A 21,959-nucleotide genomic window follows, 5' to 3' on the forward strand; every position below is an offset into this window, starting at 1 on the left:
AGCCCTTTTCAAAAGGGTTCTTCCTTTCCAGACATCCTCGTCCTCGTTCTCGTCCTCGTCCTCGTCGTTGTCGTTCTTGTGCTTCTTAGGAGTTCTTAGTTGTACGAGTATCCAGGAAAAAAAGTTAAATGAACGAGAGAGAGAGAGAGAGAGAGAACGTAAGAAAGAAAGAGAAAGATATATAGAAAGATAGATAGATATATGGTGTGTATGAGAAGGTGTAAGTGTACGTACGACCAGATCTCTAATTAACTCGCACGAGTCTAGGAAGAAGGTGCGAGCTGTCGGTTAGGCTACTAGTAGTCGTTGAAAGAAGGTGAACGAAGAAGATCAAGAGGAAGGGCTAACACAGTACACCCATTGGCCGGCCGTTCCTTCTTCAACTTAAGAACGATGCACCGAGTTGCAACGAGTTAGCTAGCTAGCTGGCTGGCTAGCTGGCTAGTAGGGGGTGGCTTGTAATCCCAAGAAAATTTCATTACGTCGACGCTAATAATTCAACTTGCTCGTCTTTATAACCAACCGTGGCCTTTCTTAAAAACCTTTCCTTCCTTTCTTCCTTCCTTTCTTCCTTCCTTACTTTTCCTTCCTTCGTTTCTTTCTTATTATCTTCTTCCTGTTTTTTCTTATCTTTCTTTCTTCCTTTAGGTGTGACTCTACGTTTTGATACCGGACTTTAACCTCGCCGTGTCACGAATTTCGTGACCGAACACGTTCCGATAGTTAGATATTTGCTAATACACGTTTTTGTTTAATTAAAATCTTACGGATATACCTTTGAGATACTTTATTCGTACAATTGAATATTAACGAAAGAAGAATAAAAAGAATTTCATTATATTTTATGCTCGTTCAAATGTATGAAATACACTTTGCTACTCTGCGTATTAGTTACGAATTCGTTGACACGTGTTGTTATTTCAAAGCACGCCGAAAGACTAACAATAAGTAAATTTGAGCGTAACTAAAAGACTTTTGTTTACGTCCTAAGCATTCTTGAATGTCTAACGAGCTCGAATCGTAATGTTGACATAACAATAGATGTAAAAAAATTAAAATTTATTCTATTTAATAATGATATTCCCTGTATGAATATTAATGTATGAGTAATTATTTTTATCCAGAAAATGATTAAATCTTAATTATATGAATTATTCAATTATTTTCTTTTCTTTATTACGATTATCTCTCGTTAAATAATAAATATTTAATTATGAGTTAGTTATTAATTATTATAATTAAATCAATTATTATTTTTATATACAAATGCAGTTCTTTATGTAATAAATATCAATTATACGAAATCACGATATTTGTTTTAACAAAGTTATTATTATACAATTGTACACTTTAATATAAAATAAATGAAAATGAAGATTTCAAGCAAGGTGTAATAAAATGAATTTCTATCTTTGAAATAGCCGTTTAATAATATATTTATACGAGGTAAATGTCGAAGGAAATCCTAAGGATCGATGCTTACTTTTATCCATGAACTTTAATCATCGCGACATCATAAATCGTGCGAGTCTCGGTCAAACATGCGCTTTCGAACGTCGTATGAAAAATCTTTCATTGATCTTGCTTTTCATTGATTAATGATATCTCATGGGAAGAGAAGTTTATGCTACTCGCACGTTAAACAGGAATAACGCAAAAGAAAGAGAAAGAGAAGAGGGTTCTAATGTGTGTACGGCCCTGAACTTTAGCCGCGATTAGATCGGTGTAAATTGCAATGTGGTGCACGTCGGGAATATCCATTGCCAATGGCCGGCCATTTCCATTGAATATTCTTTTCATGAATTACATACCTAAGAAACGTCCTCGCACCTCCACAGTCGATAAATCGTGACGAGAACGCAAGATATCTTATATATGCTGGCCCATCCTAATGTTTGCAATCTAATCACGAGCCGGGCTAACGAGCTAAACGAAATATAAATGGACTTTTCTCTAATCCTAAACCCCTTTCCATCGATCCTTCTACATACACTTCTTTCGATTTTACTAATTCATCATTCGATTTGTTTTTTTTTTACTTCGAACATTCGATTCGACAAACGAATTCATCGAATTTCATTTAAATTTTCAACGCAAAAACGTTAATGGTTACTTTTATTTTAAACATCCTTTAAGTCCATTTCATTTTTCATTTAATTTTATGTATTTTAATATTTGTTTAAATTATCATTTAATTTTTGTCTTTTTTGTAAGAAAAACGATGAGACATTAGGTGATCAAAATTTAACTTATCTGAAATAATTTTCAATATTTTTGCACACCTACGAATTTAGATCAAACGCGTAAGCTATTTATACGATCACATATATATAATTCACGTTTAATTTTTTTTTTCAAGCAAAACTCTCAAACTAACTGATCGAAATTGTTGACCAAACATCGTACAAAAATTCCTGTATTAATTTGAAATATTCTTGCGAGCGTATAAATTATAATACAATAAAATCGAACACCCGTCCGCGGACCTGATATAAATTTTCGTATGACAAAGATAAACAAAAAGAAAAAAGAAAGAAACAAAATAACGTTTTAATAACTTACGTATGAAAATATTAAGTGTTTGAGAATGACGCAAGTTATTTGGTGATCGTAAAAGCGGAAACAATCCTCGATCGGAGGAAAAAGGCTCGAAAAGAAAAAGAAAAAGAGTACTAGCAGGAGGAGGAGGAGGAGGAGGAGGAGTAGAATGAGATGAAAAGATATAGAAAGAAAGAAAGAGAGAGAAAGTATCGTCGTTCGATTAAGGTCGGAGCTTGGAATTTTTCCAAGGCGCGATCGCGGCTTCATCGAGCACCCTCTGCTGCATCACATTAATGATATTGATTCGGAAAAATACAATCAGTTTCCTTCGTTCCCCGAACACACACTGCTATCCGTGCAAACCGCCAGTATTCTCGAGTATTGTGCTCGTTTCGCTATTCTTCCTGTTATTTCAACACACACACACAAACATACACACATACACATATATATCTAAATACGTATGCATGCACGTGTACACGTTCGTGAGAATGTATGAATCTGTAGAGAACACACATACACGCAAATACGTATATATAAATACAGTACACTAATACGATGATCTTACGTAGGTACCTTCATTAGATACCAGAAACGATTTCTTGTTAATATCGAGAGGGCTTGTTTTCCTCCTCCAACCCTCTCTCATTTACACACTAATATCCTACCTTATTTTCTACCACGGATTTTTCTTTATATATCCCCCCTGCCTGCCCCCCCGCCCCACCTACAACTCGAAACATGATTTTTCTTAACAAGATTCTACATCGCCATTGATTTATCTCTACCTTGAAAAGAGTAATATCTATCTTCGTTTCTTACGATTTTATAAATTATTGAACTGTATCCCCCGTTTTTTCTTTCTTCTTTCTTTCACTCTTAACTTTCTGCAATTTATGGATTTTCGGTAATACAAAAATGAACCGCTCCTCGATTTGATCTTAAAAATTCGAAATATAATACGAACGGTTTATAGTTTTCGAGATAAGCATAGATTATTAAAATTTTTAACAATAACTTTGTATCACGATTTATGAGTATATAATATTTATTAAATGCGCTTACACACACACACACACACACACACACACGCGCGCGCGCGCGCGCGCGCGCGTTACATAATCATGTAATCGAATCCAAAATTAATGAGAATCCAACATCGAGCGTTAATTATCTTTACGATGTGAGGATGAAACAAGTGGAAAGATGGATTAAAAAGGAAAATGTAAAATATTGAATCGTTGATTCGCAAAAGAGGTAAGAAAAAGAAAAGAGAGAAAGAGAGAGAGAAAACGAGGAACGATAATAACAGGGAGGAATGAGAAAATCATGTAGCAAATGAAGCCACCAACGCCGTTGTTCCTGAAACGAATCCCTCTACGTGTCAGGATTGTGCGAGAGAGTCAAAGAAGAAGCCGGCTTTAATTCTACGACAGTAAAAACTTAATCAAAAGGTACGGCTCGAAGAAACGAAACTCTCTCTCGAAAAAAAAAGAAAGAAAAAAAAAAGAGAGAGAGAGAGAGAAAGAAACGCACTAATAATCGACGAGTAATAACTTCCTCGAATTATCATCAGCGCAACTTTCAGCTCGTCTCAACACGAAAGTGTACATCAATTTGACTTTTTCAATATGAATTTCTTCTTTTCTCTTATGTATATTAAACATTACGTATACGTAAATATACGGGGTGTACATACCAGTCGGTTTAATCGTCAGAGTAAGAACTCAGTTATTTTTTGGATTTGATTCGAGAAAAGAAAAAAAGAAAAAAAAAGAAATTATCAAAGCATTATTTTAGCCTATCACCGAAGGAGCTGATCCTCCGACAATCGTAAGTCGTAAGAATTTCTTCGGAGAGAAGAAATCGTTTTTTTGTTCTTTTTTTTTCTTTGCATTTATCCAATTTCGCGTGTCGACATTTTATTTTTAAACGATATCACTAAAACATTATTTTGAGAATTCGAATTGATTTCTCTCACTCTGCGTCGTTTTACAATTGGATAAAAATAAAAGTATACGAGTAATAATAAGTGCGAGTAATCAATGAATATTTGAGCAAAAAAAAAAAGAAAAGAAAAGGAAGAAAGAAAATACAAAATATCATTTGCGACAAAGTTAATAGGTACACCATATATATATGTGTATGTGGTCATATGGATGTGTGTGTGTGCATGCGTAATATATTGAATGGTGAGATCGTAGGAACCGATTTTAAATTCGAATGGTGGTTCGGGCGCGGCTCGGCCAGACAATTCGCGGAACGATTAATCATATTAATTGCACCGAGAGAGTCGAGCAACCGCGGCATGCCATACGAGGCCCGGATAGGTTAAGCTGCTTAATTATAAATTGTAATTAGTGCTCGCGCACAGCCTGGCCACGATCAATTAACAGTCTTCCCCCTTTCCCTTCCTTCTCGACCCCTTCTTTACCGACGTTTACTTTCTCTCTTTTTCTCAATGTCTGTCTTTGTCTAACTACTACTTATTCGTCTCTCTCTCTCTCTCTCTTTTTCGTTCATTCTTATACATTAGCTTCGTTTTTATTTTCTTCTTTTTTTCTTCTTCTTCTTTTTCTTTTTCTTTTTCTTTCTCGCGTATACTTTGCGTGTCTTCGTCGCAACACCGCCCGGTGGCTATTAATTATTAATTGCTGGCCAGAAGAGTCCGCATCCGGCCCCGTCGTCGTTCGAGGCGACATACGGCCCGACCTCACTTCGTTCCTCTTCGTTTACAAAAGTTACCTTCCCTACGCCATTTTATATCATCCTCTCTCTTTCTCTCTCTTTTTCTCGTTCTTTCTCGTTTTTGTTCTTTTTCTTTTCTTCATATTTTTATATCTCAATTGTTAACTCTTTTATATTTAATATGTAAATAATTCGAAAATTTCGTAATATTTCGTTCAATGATAATTATTTCTATTTAAATTTCATTGGAAGATCTCGTTTTCCGTCTCCCTCTTTCGACAATTTTATTATATATTTTCTTATTACCAATACGTATTATGTTTTTAATAAGTTTCATTAATGTCGTATAAGTTTTCTGTCAAATATTTAACTACAATTATTATACAAATATAAAAAAATTCATTTGAATATTTATTAATTGTACCGTAAACTTTTGCTTTTTTAATTTCCAATTTGCAAAATATTCACCGTCACTTTTTTATCCGATCGATCAGAGCCATTCAATATATATTTACCATTATAAATATCATTTTAATCGTCATTTCTATAATTAGAATCATTTTATTCGACATCCATTTGTTTTCGACTTTTTTCAATAAATATTTATTCACCGATCATACGAGGCCACGAAAGATAAATGACGTTTCAATATTTATTTCTCTTTCTCTCTCTCTCTTTCTTTCTTACTGCTATGCATCGTATGAGAGAAGCTAACGAAAAAAAAGAAAGAAAAAAAAAAAGAAAAAGCACACAAAAAACAAAAAGCTTGTACCGAAATGGAACTTAATTATTAGGTCTGGTATAATTGGTACAAATTAAAGAATTTAAGTAGGAGAACGTCGTACGAACGAAAACTAAGAGACACTCTGGTGAGCTGAATGATAGATGGAGAGAAAAAAAAAGAGAGAGAGAGAAAGATGGCAAGCTCGCTCATTAATTGGCCTCGCTTGATTGCCACTTGCCGTCCGCTAAGCACTAGATTGTAAACACTCGGTCGTTAATTGTACGTCGAGTGTCGCGCGACAACTCGTCCCTGTGGCTCCAAGCCGATAATTAAGCCTCCCCGGATACGCTACGTAACGCTTAGAAAGCTCCTACGACGACGACGACGACCATCTTTGCTATTATTTGTTTTCTCTTTCATTCTTCCATTCCCTTCGCAATCTTGTTCTCTAATAATATCCAAAAATAAAAACAATACTACATTAGTTTTCTTATGCTCCGTCTATCGTGCGGATTTGTACAAATTAATTAATTATTTATATGTTTGGCTTAATTTTTGTTTTATTTTATTTACTAACTGGGTGGATATTGACAAGTTTTAGGCCTATTATTTTTCAACTGTTTGAATATTCTAATAATATCCAAGAATAAATAATATTGGTTATTATTTTATATTTCTTATGTTCTATCCATCGGATTTGTAACAAATTAATTAATTAAATGTTATGGTGAAATATTTGGTTTAATTTATTTTATTTATTTGCAAAAGTGGTGGGCATTGATAAATTTTAGCCTCAAAATTATTTTACAAAAGATTGGATGTATCTAATTATATCCAAAGAAAGATTTGGGTATCATTGTATTTGTATAAATTAATTATTTAATTATATGTTTCGCTTAATTTATTTTACTTATTTACAAAAAGGAGGTAGGTATTGACAAGTTTTAAGCCAAAATTCTTGTCCAAAAGTTTGGTATTCGAAAAGTTTCAAGAATAACAATGCATATAAAAAAGAAAGCAATCAATCAGTCGTTGAAAATTTAAATCTATGCTATTTACAATAAACTCTATTATTAATAATATTTCACTTCAAAACTCTTCCATATACAACACACAAATGAATATCTTCCAACAATACAATTTTACCCTATTAAACGATTCATCGCGAAGGGAAAAAAAAAATACAAATTATCTTCCATAAAAATCAATCCCCCATCAATAATTCCCTGAATTAAAAGCTAAAACTATCTACCCAACCGTGTGCATTAAAAAAAAAAAAACCCTGCTGCAACATAGAACCGGAGTAATAAATTGTTTTCGCGTGCCGGTATACGGAACGATCGCGTTGGAAAGAGCATTAACGTGCTAAAGGACAATTAAATGAGAGTGAGAGTGTGATAGAGAGAGAGAGAGAGAGAAAGAGAGAAAGGGAACAAGAAAAAAAAACAAATAAAAAAACAAAAACGAAGAAAAGGAGGAGCAGCAAGAGGAAAAGGATGAAAAGACAAACGACGAGATAGACGCAGAAGAACAACGAACGGTTAGGTGGTTAAGAGGGTGTACAAGGGGTGGCGTGGGGTGGGAGGAGGATAGTGAGAAAAAAGGGGGAAGAACATAAAACGTGTCTCGATCAGGGTGGATAACAGGCGGAGCTTCGGGATAAAGATACCTAAAGGTATTTATTTCGATTTAATCGTCGCAAAGGATCGCTACCAACGCCAAAGACACACACACACACACACACGCATGTTTGTGTATGTGTTGTCGGTTCTCTGCCTACTCTATAATCTATTACTTTTTAATGCATCCAAGGGCAGTACCAACATTTTAAGAGAAGCCCACGTGCGTCGTATGGGTCAACGATATGGTAACAAAAAAAAGTAAAATAAAATATATATATACATATATGTGTAATAAAAAGGAAAAGGAGAAAGAGGTGGAAGAAGTAAGAGAGGGGGAGGGGAGAAGGTGGGAGGTGCAAAGGAGGACATTTATCGGTTTGCAGGGAGATAGTTACTTAGAATTCATTTCGCTCCTCCAGTTCGAAAAAAGGGCTGAGGGGCCGAAAGCGAGCCAGTAAATTAAAGGGACCAACGATATCGCTCGTAAAAATTCTTCGAGTTCTGAGTTTTATACTACTCTTCTTTCTTCTTCCTCCTGTATTCTTTATTTTTTTTATTTTTTATTTTTTTCTCTTATTTTTTTATTTCTTTCCTGTGTTCTCCTTCTTCTACTCATCCCCCTCCCCCACCACTACTGTTTCTTCTTCTTCTTCTTTTTCTTTTTCTTCTTCTTCTTAACCCTTTTTCTTCCGTTGGCTCGTGTCTCTTTAGAAGGCCGACTTTTACGAATGTTCTTCCGAAGATTGCAACGCGTACCGGTACCTTTACTGCCGCAATAATTACAGTTTCACCAGTATCCTATGGGATATATATTTTTCTGTGAAAGGAGTAAAAGTAAAAGAGAAAAAGAGAGAGAGAAAGAGAGAGAGAGAGAGAATGTTTCTTGTCTCGTCTTGTTTTTTATTTTTGTTTTATTTCTATTTTTTTATTTTTATTTTTATTTTTATTTCAAGTCTAGCAAAATTACGTGAAATGGACGAAGAAGAAAAAGAAGAAGGAGAAAAAAAAAGAAAGATCGGACTAACGATAAACTTCGTCTTCTTCTTCTTCTTCTTCTTCGTTTCTTTTAACATTAGAATTTCTTCTAATTGATTGTTACAAATGATTTTTTTTTATTATCTTCGTACTAATTTTCGTAACCACTTATAATTAAGTTGTTTTTTTTGGTTTTTAATTTCTAGACATATAGTTTATTATTTATTGTTTTTTGGTTTCTTTAGATGTAATTAAGGACACTAGATTTTTGTTCGGATTTGATTAATTAAAATCCGTTCTCACGTATTACCTATATTACCTAGCATACATATATAAGAAAGAAAAAGAGAGGGAGAGATAGTTATACTTGCTTATATAGTACGTGTAGCAATCTAAACGAGTTAGAAAGAGAAAGATAATGTTTGCCGGTGCGAATGGGTTAAAAGTGCGTGCAGGAGACTTTAGTACCACGATAATTACCCCACGAAGCACTGCCATGGGTCAATTATTGTGAAAGAGAAAGAAAAAGAGGGAGAGAGAGAAAGAGAGAGAGAGAAAGGTTGAAAAACTATGTTCAAATAATATTATCGTTGGAATATCGTCTGTGTTAGTTGAACAATTTGTATTTTTTATATTTTCAATTTTCGTTTATTTCTCTCTCTTTCCATCCCTTCTTTTACTACTCTAAATATAAAATTACAATTAAATATTATACCATATTAAGTAAGTATTCAGCGTGTTTTGTGAATTACGATTTAATTTAATTTAATTTTTTTTTTTTTTTTTTTTCTTTAAAACCATATGTTTATTGCTTCGAACCAATACTACTATACCACTATTATAGAACTGTTATACTTTTATCTATGTATTATTTACTATTTTCTTTTTACATTTATCTACTTACTGTGCGTTACTACTAATATAATGATAAGTTTAATAATAATTACATAATTTTAATTTTTGTTTTGTTTTATCTATACATTATATTGTACTTTACTGTAATTAATGGCCTTTAGGGAGCCTAGGCTCTAGGGTCAATAAAATATTATTAAATAAATAAAATAAATAAAATAAACTTATATAAATATTTCATAAACAAAATCTGCTTAGCGCATATCCGACAAAAAGAAATTTTAATTAATCGTATGGAATCAAGTACCGAATAGAAAAATAATATAAAAAAGATTATAAATGAGATAAACGCACAGAAGTTTATAGACGTCCGGTCGTCATATTAGAAAATAAACGTACCGTATTATTTCACACGATATACATTTATAAATCAATAAGAACACAACCCGATGATATATTCGAAAAAATGTTGATTACGATTTTTAGAACAGAACAACAAGGTCAATTTCATGATTTTGTTATTTAGCGAGAACGTCTTCTAAGAGAGATTTCAAAAAAGAAGAATGTATAAGAACAAAAAAAAATTAATTAGACACGGTTTACAAAAATAGTTTCTCCTTTTTATATTTTTCTCTCTCTCTCTCTCTTTTTCTTTGATTTTTTTGTTCATTATATATTAATCTATCTCTCTTGCACTCATTCGCTAAATCATTTACTCACACGTACGCGTAATTCGAAGGTGGCGTAATGAAGCCGGCCGATTCGGTGCGGTGTTAATTGGCGAGAAGGCGATTACGCCGTATTGTGAATAAGATACTTCGTTAGTCATAATTTACGTCATTTGCTTTACGTTCGAAGGACGTTAGAATCATTTACTAGAATAATAGATACTTACTAACGTCTGTCAACTAACTATTTGAACATTTCCTATCTTTTAAATATCTATCATCAATCTTAATTTTCATTTTCATTAAATCTGCGAAATATATCTCGTGTTTTTAATTAAATCGTAACGTCAGAGATAGGTAAGTGAAATTTTTCGAATGCACGTAGCAAATCATTTCGTATTATCTTTCGTTAAAAAATCCTATCGTGTTTCTAATCAATTAAAATCAAGAACATTAGGAACAGGATATTGAAATTTTACGAATACAAATAAAGATATCGAATTTTTTTATCTTAAATGTCGACCATCAACTGTAATGATTTTAATCAAATCTACAAAAATATCTATTTAATATTTAATACGATTGTATATTTGGTAACACAAAATGAAATCTTTTGGTGTCCCGGTTTACAAGCGCTTTTGTGATTTACGCGTCTCGGACGAAAATAGTTCGAGTTTCTCGCACTTCTATCTCTCTTGCTCCCATTCTTATTACCTCCTACCACTAATAATTTCTAAAGGAAAATATTATCTTCATTAAAATCCTGGAATTACAAATGTTTATTTATCCGAATCGATTCGGATTTTCTCTATTGATGTAGAAAATCTTACCCCGTAAAAAGAAAAATTAAACGATCTCCATGGATTTATTTTCATTCGTTTACCTCCACCCCCCATTCCCATAGAAAGATAAGAAAGGTTACTCTCAACGTCGTGTACGAAAAACACGGATAAAAAGTGATAGAAAAAGAAATAGAATATAAAAGTGTATGAGAGAGTGAGAGAGAAAGATAAAAGGAGAAAATGAAAAAAAAAGAATAGGGGATAGAGAAGCAGAATGAGAAAGAGGGAGAGAGAGAGAGAGAGAGAGAGAAAGGCGCCGTAATAATGTTTAAAAATAGAAGTCGAGCGGTGTGGAACGATGCGAAGGAAATCATAATAATAGCAATAATATTGAACGAAATTAAGCTTCGAAGGGAGAGAAGCTAGAAGCTAGAAAGAGAAAGAGAGAGGGGGGCCGCGCTCGGTTCGCTGCTACCGCTGGCAAATTCGAAATGTTTCGCAACAGGTGTCGCGGAAATTCGGTATACATCCGTGGCTGAAACTTAAGCCGTGCCTGTCGTGTAACACGAAGGAACACTTGTTGCCAACGAAAACTTTGAAATCTCCCGCTTTTGAAAAGGAGGGATAGGAGGGTGGAAGGGGAGGAAGAAGAAAAAGATATATTTTCAAAATTCAACGTCGGTGAATTACCGACAACGAACGACGGCTGGATAAACGCAACTGCTCATACATTTTTTTCTTTTTCATTCTCTCTCTCTCTCTCTCTCTCTCTCTCTATCATATTTATTCGTGAGACAGATTATTAAGAATATTAACAACAACGACGCTATTGTGTATACCTGTTTGAAATAATAAACGAATATTTTCTCATAAGACGATTTCTATTTTATTATTTGTGTTTTAATAGGACCGTTGGATGAGATCTTGTGCCAAAAACGATCACCGTAGGTACGTAATATTCTTATTTTTAACTAAACCAAGCTGTCCGTTAACGTCGTTTAATCATAGTTCGTCTTAGAAATGAACGAACGACGTCGATCGTGATAATAACGATCTATCGCTAACATACGAATACTATTTAATCGTATTTTCATTGCTTACGATTATTATAAATACGTTGGCAAACTAAACAACGAATTATTTTCACGAATTACCGTTTCGCGAATTTCAAAATACGAAAGAACGAAACAAAATTGAAGATCAAATAAATAGATAAATATATCTAACATCGATCAGAGGAAAAAACAAAAATCAAATAGATCGTAGATGAAACTAAATCGTTTTCAAAATCAATAGTATCCTAATTTGTGAATATAAAATATAACAGAAACAGAGATATCATACAAAAAAAATTGTAACTTTTTCTAGAAGTTCATGGTGCATCGATTTTTACAAATTCAAATGTCACAATATACGATAAATTTGTCTACATAAAAAAAGAAAACCTCGCTTAATCGAACGAACCTTTTAATACCTTATTATGAAAAACCTTTCGCATGATTACATTTTTATAGATAACCTTGAAAAAAGGTATTCCCAATCGAACAAGAAAAAGTTTTCGCTGATGAAAAAAAAAAACCATCGAAAGAGGGTCGTAACTTTCCCATGAATATAAGTAAACTTAATAAATACAGAATCGCAATGATAATTTGCACAACAATAAGAGATAAAACGAAAAAACAAGAAAAACAACCTGACGAAAGCTGAGAAAGAAAGAATATGAGAACAGATATAAAGAAATAGATGAATGGAAAGATAGAAAAGGCAAAAAGGGGTGGTAGTGGTGGGGTTGGGTGGGAGGGAATAATCGGGGCTCGTTAATTCTCTCGACAAGGCGTTCACCAGTAAAATCATTTACACCGAAAGGAGCAGCCGTGACGGTGTTAGCCTAAGCGTTATGATCCACGACTCTCGATCGCTTTCTCTCTTTCCCTCCCTCTTTAATCTCTCATTCTCTCATTCTTTCATTCTTTCTCTTTCTCTTTCTCTCTCTCTTTCTCCCTTTAACAGAAACTCGTGACTTTGGGCCTTGCGAAGAAGTCTAGCGGTGTAGATGCTTTTTGCCAGGTTGGGATCACGTTTCGAATATAGAGACCGGAACTCGTGACTCTTCTAACGCGAATCCCTTTTCTTCTCCCCACCCCCACCCCCACCACCACCTACCTACCCATTCTTTCTCTCTTTCAGCTATGCATTTATATATATATAAAGTCGGAGTGTTGTGTCTTTCCTAATAAAATAAGACTCGGAAAAGGAATCACCGTTGCTCCCTCGAGGCGACGCATCATTATGGCAAGCGCATCGCATGCGGCACGAAACTGATCGCGATTTTAACCTGCACGACGACGACAACGGTGACGACGACGACGACAACGACGACGACGACGACGACAACAATAACGACAACGAAACGAAGACGATGCAACCTGAGCTTATCGTGAATTTCTTAATTGCTATAAAAAATTATCATTAGGAATTCTTTGATTAGTAATAAGATTCAATTTTCCACCTTTCTAATCGATTCCTTACCACTTATGAACGACAAAGTGTCTACGAATTTGTAATAACTAATTGTGAGTTAATATTACGATGCCATTTTTGATACGATATAGTCAACGATTATTTACTATTTAAGTGATTATTTATAAAAAAAAAAAAAAAGATAAAAGTTATAGTAATGATATTGCGTTACGTAGGAATATATTATAATATATATCTGCGGGCAAATGGTACGACAGATGCTAGGAATTTAATGCGAAATACGTTATCCGTCTAATTACGCGCGTTAATGTTAGACCGGCAATATGTTATTTCGTTTTTTGCGGTTTTTAATCGATAACGACATTTGTCGGTGAAACCGACTATTCTCTCTCTCTCTCTCTCTTTCTCTCATAATTTATTTCTTCGTCTATCGTCAGGAAATAAAATAAAAAAATCTGTGAAAAAAATCTAACACAAGTATACACAAACACACACGTATAAATATGTATATTTTACGTATAAACATCTTTCTTTCTCTCGGTTACCCCTCACCCCGTAATTGATCGTTCCTTTCTTCGAGACCAATTTGAAATTGTGCAACGTGGGCTTGACTAAATAACACGCTCTTGTGAAAACGTTTCTACCGGAAGTGCGTACTTTAATTAAACGTCGCTTCCGGCCTGTCATTAACTCGAGCGCTTACCGAGCTCATGCGATTAGAAACGAACGCTAAGAGACGCGACTCGTGACGAAAGCCGAGTAAGATCCGCTTTTGAGAATTGCCAGAGATCTCTCCCTACAACATCATCATCATCTTCTTCTTCTTCTTCTTCATCATCATCATCATCATCATAGTATTCGTCTTTTTCTTCGTCTTCTTTTTCAACCACGAGTTTGACGAGGCGTCGCTTCTGCAATACAGGAAATTCGCGGTGCTCCGTTTCTTAGGACGTTTAATGTGCCGTGAACATTTTTGGCAAACGTTAACACTCGTCTGTCTCTTCTCTTCTCTTTCATTCTTTATTTCTTTCTTTCTCTCTAACACTCTCTCTTTCACGTGAAACCTTGTACGTATTCGAGTGATTCAATTAGCGCAAAAATCATCACGCATATTTCGATGTATGTGTCTATCGGTATGCATATAAACTAAAGAGAGAGAGAGAGAGAGAGAGACAGAGCATAGTTATAATAATAATAAGAATAATATTATCAAATTGGTTACCACTATTATTAGATTACAAGTAGGACGAATTAAAAGGGAAAAAGAAAAAAATCTTTCTTGTTTACAACACATTCTTTGTCGCGTTAATTAATCTAAAATTATTGGCACCGGAAAATGTTCGTTTGTTATGTTAAAACCGTTTTGAAATCAACATGTTTGATTTTGGTCCTGGCAAAGTGCTTGAATACAACTAAATTAACTTATAGTTAGTAAGATTTCATTATATGACAAGGTAGAACAACACACACGAACGTACGAACTAACATACAATTACATTAACTTTGTTAAGAAACGTTTCATTATACGTGACAAGGTAAAACAACAGAGACGATGTCTAATACATAAATTGTTATTTATGTCTTTATGTGTGTGTGTGCGTGTGTGCGTGCGTGCGTGTGTGTGTGTGCGTGTGTGCGTGCGTGCGTGTGTGTGTGTGTGTGTGTGTGTGTGTGTGTGTGTGTGTGTGCGTACATACCAAGGAAATGTAACGCGAAGAAATCGTTGATTATTCTCATACGTTGATGAAAGAAGATGAAGTTCGGCTTAATTTCTTCCCGATAACACACAAGCAATAATTAATCTGTCGCGCACTAATAATTTATTTCTATTATTTGGTTTTTTGTTCACAGTTTTCTTCTTCTCGACGGAACACCGAGTCACAATACTTTTAATAATTATTGATCATCTTTTCAATTATCTTTCCGATTTAATCTCGATAAAACACGACACTAGTATTCCCCACTCTTTCCCGATATTCCTTAACTTTCGTCATAATTTAATACGAAATACACTATTCACGTCTTAACATTAAGGACGAACGTACGATACTGACTACATACGATGAGTCAATGTCACCACGTTGTTCTCCTTTCAAACGTTTAAAGTTTGTACTCGAGGAAAGGAGAGATCGAATGACAAAACAAATTCACTCTATTTATACGTATATACGTTTTTATATACACACATGTTGTTGAAATTGTACACAAATCTTATTCCAAATTATTTGGTTAAATATCTTCGGCTCGTCGGTAATCGTCGATATTTATATTTGGGCAAATTCTATGAAAACAAATGAAATAGATTTGTTTATTTTAATTATTCACAATAAGACGTTTCGTATCCCCCCCACTCTTCATAAAGCGATGAAAGAAGAAAAATTAAAGAAATTAAAATAAATAAATAAATAAGTAAAAAAGCGAACGAATGAATCCAATGTCTCTTAGAGTAGGTGTTGATTCCTCGAAAAGAAAGAGAACAAAAAAAAAGATAAAAAAAGATAAAAAAAGAGTGAAAGAGAGAAAAATGACAGGCAGGAACGGTTTTGGAGCGGAAGCAGCGCAGGCGTTGTCCTAGGTCATTGACAAGACCGACTCACGTGGCGACTACCATAAAGACAGACCATGTCTACTACTGGCAGCCTTTAAACGCGATCACTTCGAAAGAAGAACTCGACTCCCTCGACGCAATGCCGAGTTCGAAACGATTGAAAACTTCCCAGACACACACATGAAGAGAAAGAGAGAGAGAGAGAGAAAATAGAAAAGGATGTGAAGGAAAGAGAAAGAGAGAGAGAAAGAATATCCCAAGCGATTCACTCTTCCTGAAACAATAAATAGGACACACTTTCTACCCTTTGATCCTATCGATCCTTCTTCTTCTTCTACTTCTTCTTCTTATTCTTCTTATTCTTCTTCGAAAGATCTTCCTCGAAACGTCAGAAGCACGTGATCGGCTAGATCGCGAAGAATTACATGGACAATAATAATACACGATGCGATCCACGTGACAGAACTGTCACTTTTATCGCCGATGACAGATGATCTATCTGTTCGAAGTTTTCAAAGAAATTCTTATTCCCGCCGATTATATTTTATTTGTTATAACCTGCGTCCACTTAAAAAGTATCATATTCTCTCTCTCTCTCTCTCTCTTTTGTTTTCTTCAATAATAAAAACACTCGAAATATATTTGTATCGATTTAATTCTAAAATAAAAAAATTTCCTTCTTCAAATTCATTTAAAACACGATCAATGAAGATCTAACATTTTCTTGTCAATAATAATAACAATAATAATAATAATAATAATAATAATAATAATAATAATAATAATAATAATCAAATTGAAAATAAAATGTTGTAAAAAATGAAATGAATAGAATATAAAAAATCTCGTCTCATTGACGAATAAAGAGAAAAAAAAATTCGCGATACGCGTTTTGGTGTATCCTGGTTCGCGGTACGACGGCCGACTCACGTGGCGACGTGGTCCGAGCTCTCATCGACGGTGACCACTTCCTCGAGCTCTCGGCCAATCACCGTCTAAAGCAGGATGGCCCTCGGCTACTCTCGGATATTTTCGTTTACGTTCGGTTACGAAGCGAGCCGCGTAGTCGTCAGCCGCGCACCGTCCGTCACTACTTTTTACTTCGGTCTCTAGTAAGAAATCGCGTGCACCACGATCGCGGAGGTGGAAAGAAATGTTTTTCGAATCGGAGGAGGGTGGAGGGGGAGAGTAATAGCTGGAGGAAGGGGTAACGGGGGTGGAGGATCCAAGAAAAGGTGGAGGAGAAAGAGGAGGAGGAAGAGGAGGAGGAGGAGGTGGACGAGTATCGAAAAGCGCGTCCAGTACACGCGTCCTCTTTTTTAGATTTTCAAAAGAGAAATATAAATGTATTCGATAAGGAGGTGTGCTGCATGTCAGTGTGATATCGTACGTGTATTTGCGTATGTGGTGCGTGTATGTAAGAGAGAAAGAGAAAGAGAGAAAAGACGGACGCGCGCGGGCGCGCACGCTCTTCCTTCCTTCCTTCTTTCCTTCGTTCGTTCTTTCTTTCTTTCCTTCTTTCCTTCCTTCCTTCTTTCACGCGTGAAAGCACGCGCTGACTCGCGTCGAACGTGCGGCTCGTCCAGCGTCCGACACGATACTACCTCTCTCCCCTTCCTTATCGTTCTTTCTCGCTCTCCCTCGACGCCCCCTCCACTACCAACAGTATATATCACTTCTCCTCTCTCTCTTACTCTCTTTTATTGCTATATACCTATCTTTTTCTCTCTCTCACTCTCTCTCTCTCGCTCTTTCTCTCTTTCTCTTTTTCACTCTTTGTTTCTTACGTCGAACCAAATGATTTCTGTTTATTCTCTTTGGTTTCTTGAAAAAATTACATTTGTTTATAAACAACATAATGTTTATTATTTTTCTTTTCTTTCTTTCTTTTTTCTTTCTTGAGGGATCCTTTTTTCTGTTCTTCGTTGTTTATTAACTGAGTTATGATGTCGAATTCAAATTTTCTCTGTCTCTTTGATTCGAAACTATATATCGTATGGAAATGAACGAACCGAGAGAAGAGAATCGTCCATTATCGCCTTGCCTCGTCAAATAAACGGATCGGACGTTCGTTCGTAGAACGTTTGATCTCTACTTTCGAATGGACGCCTTGTTTTGCGGCAGGCGTTACGAAATCATTCTTAAACGGCCCCAATCGAAGAATTAATCAATCTGGAGATGTCGTGATAGCGTGGAAAAAAAAAAGAAAGAGAAATAAATATATATATATAAATATAAATAATAAGATGGTTAGAGATAAATGTGTTAGATTTATATGTATTCATTAATGTCCTAATCGTTTTATTCGAGATAAAGAATCTAACAAATTTATACGAAGATTGGTAATAAGACGTATAACGAAGGAAAATTATGTTACGTACGAGTCTAAGATAATTTCTCAAGAAAATGAAATTAATAGAGAAAAAGAGGAAGAGTGGTGGTAGATGGAAGCACGATGAAAAGAGGTGGAGGAGAAGGGGGAAGGGGGAGGGGAGGGGAGAGGTGAGGTGAACGTGGGTGGTCCGTCTGGAACGTCGAAAGCTACTTGGAAATTATTTAACCGCATCCTAGATGTCCACTGCTATTTAAAGATGAAGTGTATGAGACCATTCCCTCTCTCTCTCTCTCTCTCTCTCTCTCTTCATCCAAATGTTAGTACTCGGAGAATGAAAAACGCCCAGAGCGTGAGCTCGATCACCTTTCACGCGATGCCATCGTCTTCGGATAACCGTTCGTTGTGTCAGAGGTCTCAACGTCTATGAAGGTGGTCCTCGAAATACTTTGAAAGAGAGAAAGGGAAAGAGAGATTGGTGAATATACTTATCATCCGTCTCTGTCTTTCTCTTTGACTCTTAACTCGTCGTTAATGAGAAGAAAAGGATCTCTCGTATTCGAATAAGTAAATTCCATCATCGACACTAACTCGAAGCATTTACTCTCTTCCTACGTCACACATATACATATATCATTCTATACTATATGTATACGCAGATGTTAGTATACGTATATATATACTCTTTTGGTTTAAATAATGTACGCGTAGATATGTGCAGTATGCATATGTGTATTATATGCAGCTAGGTGGAATTTAATTGCTACGCGTATGCCGTGTTAATTGTGAATGTGCTAGCACGATTGCCTTGACGTATTTTTATGACTACAGAATAGAAATTCTAATATTATTCAATATTACGATTATGCATATAACGATATTGCAGATTGATTTAAATTACTCTCTAGCGTATTGTCTCGAATTTTTTTTTCTTTCACTTTGAACATAAATATAATATGTTTATCAATTTCTATCTTAGAATCTTAAAAGACAAAAATTGTAATTCTCATAGCGATTGAATAATAAGAGTTGGACTAGTTCATTGAAGAAGATTCGTTGGATTCACCGAAATCTGTATACAAATGTACACACACATTCGTATGGACAACCACTACTTTGACGCAAAACTCTCACGAAACGAATCTAAAGCAAAACGCAAAAACATTCACCGATTCTAAAATAGCTAGCGCCCGCCCGCGCACCTAAGTAAGTAAGTAAGTAAGTAAGTAAGTAAATAAGTACACGCAAATGCTAGACTCTCCACTTTCCATTGTTTTTCTTAGATCTCAAGGTCGAACGTTGTAAAGCACGGATATGTCCAACATATATGCTAACTTGCATAAGATAACAGTCTTTCTTTGAGTCGACAGTTTGAATCTTGCAAGAAGAAACTTTGTTGAATTAAAAGAATTATAATACGTGTTACGCTCATATCTTTTCTTGTTCGTGAGTTAACTAAATCTTTTTAAATTTACATGTATACGTGTTTATGTTCACATGTGTGTGGGGTATACAAAAAAATTTCATCGAAAAAGTCAGAAAAAGTGGAGAAAAATGATACAAAAAATGAGAAAGAGAGAGAGTGAGTGAGAGAGTAAGTGAAAGAGAGAAGAGGTAGACTAAGGAGAGAGTAGTATGTAGGAGGAGGCTACCCCATGCTATAAACGTTAAGTTCAGAATTAGCGTGGCCGGCACATGCTAAACATTCAATAAAGCGCTCGAAAGCCGTCCGGGATAATCGTAATCATAAATAATCGGACCTAAATATACGTCGGGCCACCGTAATGCTCGACGAGCTTGCTCTCTCTCTCTCTCTCTTTCTCTTTCTCTCTGTCTCTTTCTCTTTCTCTTTTACTTTCTGTCTTTCTCTCTCTTACTCTCGCGTACCAACTGCTGTTCCTGTACCGTTAACGTTTGCGTATCGCTGTATGGAAATCGATGGTTCTTGGAGTACGTTGGATCGATCGAATTCTCAGCATTTCCTGCACACATTTATTCTTCTTCCTTCAAAGTTCTCGTTATATGAGATAGGTAATCGTCATTTATGTTAAACTTTGATATTATCTAATTGTTTCCAACGTAACATTTATTTTATGTTCTTTTTTTTTTTATTTATTACGCATAGCAACGAGGTACAAAAAGTAATGAATAATAATAGATAATTATTTGTTATCTCGATAATACGTGAGAAAATGTTATTGAACTAATTAACCATTGCGATTAATAAATCTTGGATCGAAAGACAATATATTTTTGAAGTTAAAAGTTCACAAGTTGTTTCTACAATAATTAGAAGTACAAGTTTTGGCTTAAGTTATTTATCATTGACTTTCTCTTCGACATGATTACTCGTACATTCTTAACTACAACGATTGGAATTAACTAGAGAAAATCTTAGCCCCTAAGTTGTATTCTAAATTCGAACCCAAGACCTTTCACAATTCGGGCTAATGTTCTATCTACTTGAGCTACCTTCGTTGTTTCTCTAGCATGAATAGTAATCAAGCTTTGAAATAAATAATCATTAAGAAACAGTTACAGTATTATACATATATATACCTAAATAATATTTTAATAAACGTGTTGTATCTCGATAACACGTGACTAAAATAATAATTATTATTTACATAATTATCTATTATGACAAATAATTTGAAATCTTGGATAGAGAAACAACATTTCTTAAGTGTCATGGAAGATTTCGAATCTAACGTCATCGTACACACCTTCGTAATATTCTTATGGTTAACTTAACAATAAGCATTGCCGCGATTCGTCGTCATTAATACGTAATAATGGTTAATGGTTAGGTTTACCGTATTCTATCATTGTCTCTCTCTCTCTCTTTCTCTCTCAGGCTCTCTCTGTTTCTGTCTTTATCAATGCAACCGTGCCGAGGTTCGCGCTCATCGTGCACAAACGGACATATGGTCGGCCGGTTCGGCCGATTAGACACATTTGCATGACAATGCCAAAGTCTGCCCACCACAGGCCGCGATTCTCTCTCTCTTTCTCTCTCTGTCTTTCTCTCGCTTTCTGCTTTATTACGCGCACGGGGTGCAGTCTATGCCCGCATAATAGCACTTACATCGAAGAACAGTAAGAGAGAGAAAAAAGTGTTACAGCTTTCGCCGAACGTATAGGAGAGCCCTTTTGTTTACATGAGCCCTTTTAAAACGGCCCATCCTCTTCGATTCTTGATTTGATGAGAGAAAGAGAGAGAGAGAGAGAGAGAGAGAAAGTGTGTGTGTATGTGTGGAGAGAGACTTATTCTACGGTGTCTCTACGGGGTAGGTACTTCGATATGAAAGTCAATGTTATATGCGAACGATCAACTTTTTATGAATCAGAAGAATACTTGAAACTTTTATATATATCTTGTTATTATATAATACTTGGTTCTAAAAATAAATTGATCATTGTATAAAAAGGAAAATGATTAAAATTAACTGTGTAAACAAATTATTATTCTTGTAAGTATAATTTGTGTGATTTGATAAGGATTCTGTCATTAACTATGTGTTTGATATTTGAATAATAAACGAATTAACGAATTTTAATTCCAAATTTGGTAGAAAGTTAATAATTATGTTATTGATTGAATAGATAGGTAAAAATAATGTCGACCAATCGCGAATCATAGTATAAAATGTTTATATAGTAATAGATTGAAAACGGTAGCTAGATTTATACCGATTTCTCTTTCGAAAATAGATCTTGTGTACCTTCCACGAACTGGTTGAACA

General features: G+C 35.0%; 1 protein-coding gene across 6 annotated transcripts in view; it reads right to left on the bottom strand.

Moving 5' to 3' along the window:
* Positions 1-21,959, bottom strand: part of LOC122516327 (zinc finger homeobox protein 3) — a 394,212-nt gene that overhangs the window by 262,392 nt on the left and 109,861 nt on the right. The window contains exons 1-3 of one of the 6 annotated variants that reach the window (XM_043634052.1): positions 16,812-17,576; positions 16,179-16,380; positions 15,031-15,614 (exon numbers count right to left, since the gene is read on the bottom strand). The exons of 3 other annotated variants lie outside the window; for them this stretch is intronic. The gene's annotated coding sequence lies outside the window, so the exon portion shown is untranslated. Of the gene's footprint in view, positions 1-15,030; positions 15,615-16,178; positions 16,540-16,811; positions 17,577-21,959 lie in introns of those variants that run through there. 2 more of the 6 variants (XM_043634050.1, XM_043634053.1) reach the window with 2 other exon arrangements.

Source organism: Polistes fuscatus, unplaced genomic scaffold (genome assembly GCF_010416935.1).
Source record: "Polistes fuscatus isolate 324 unplaced genomic scaffold, CU_Pfus_HIC Scaffold2, whole genome shotgun sequence".
NCBI lineage: Eukaryota > Metazoa > Arthropoda > Insecta > Hymenoptera > Vespidae > Polistes > Polistes fuscatus.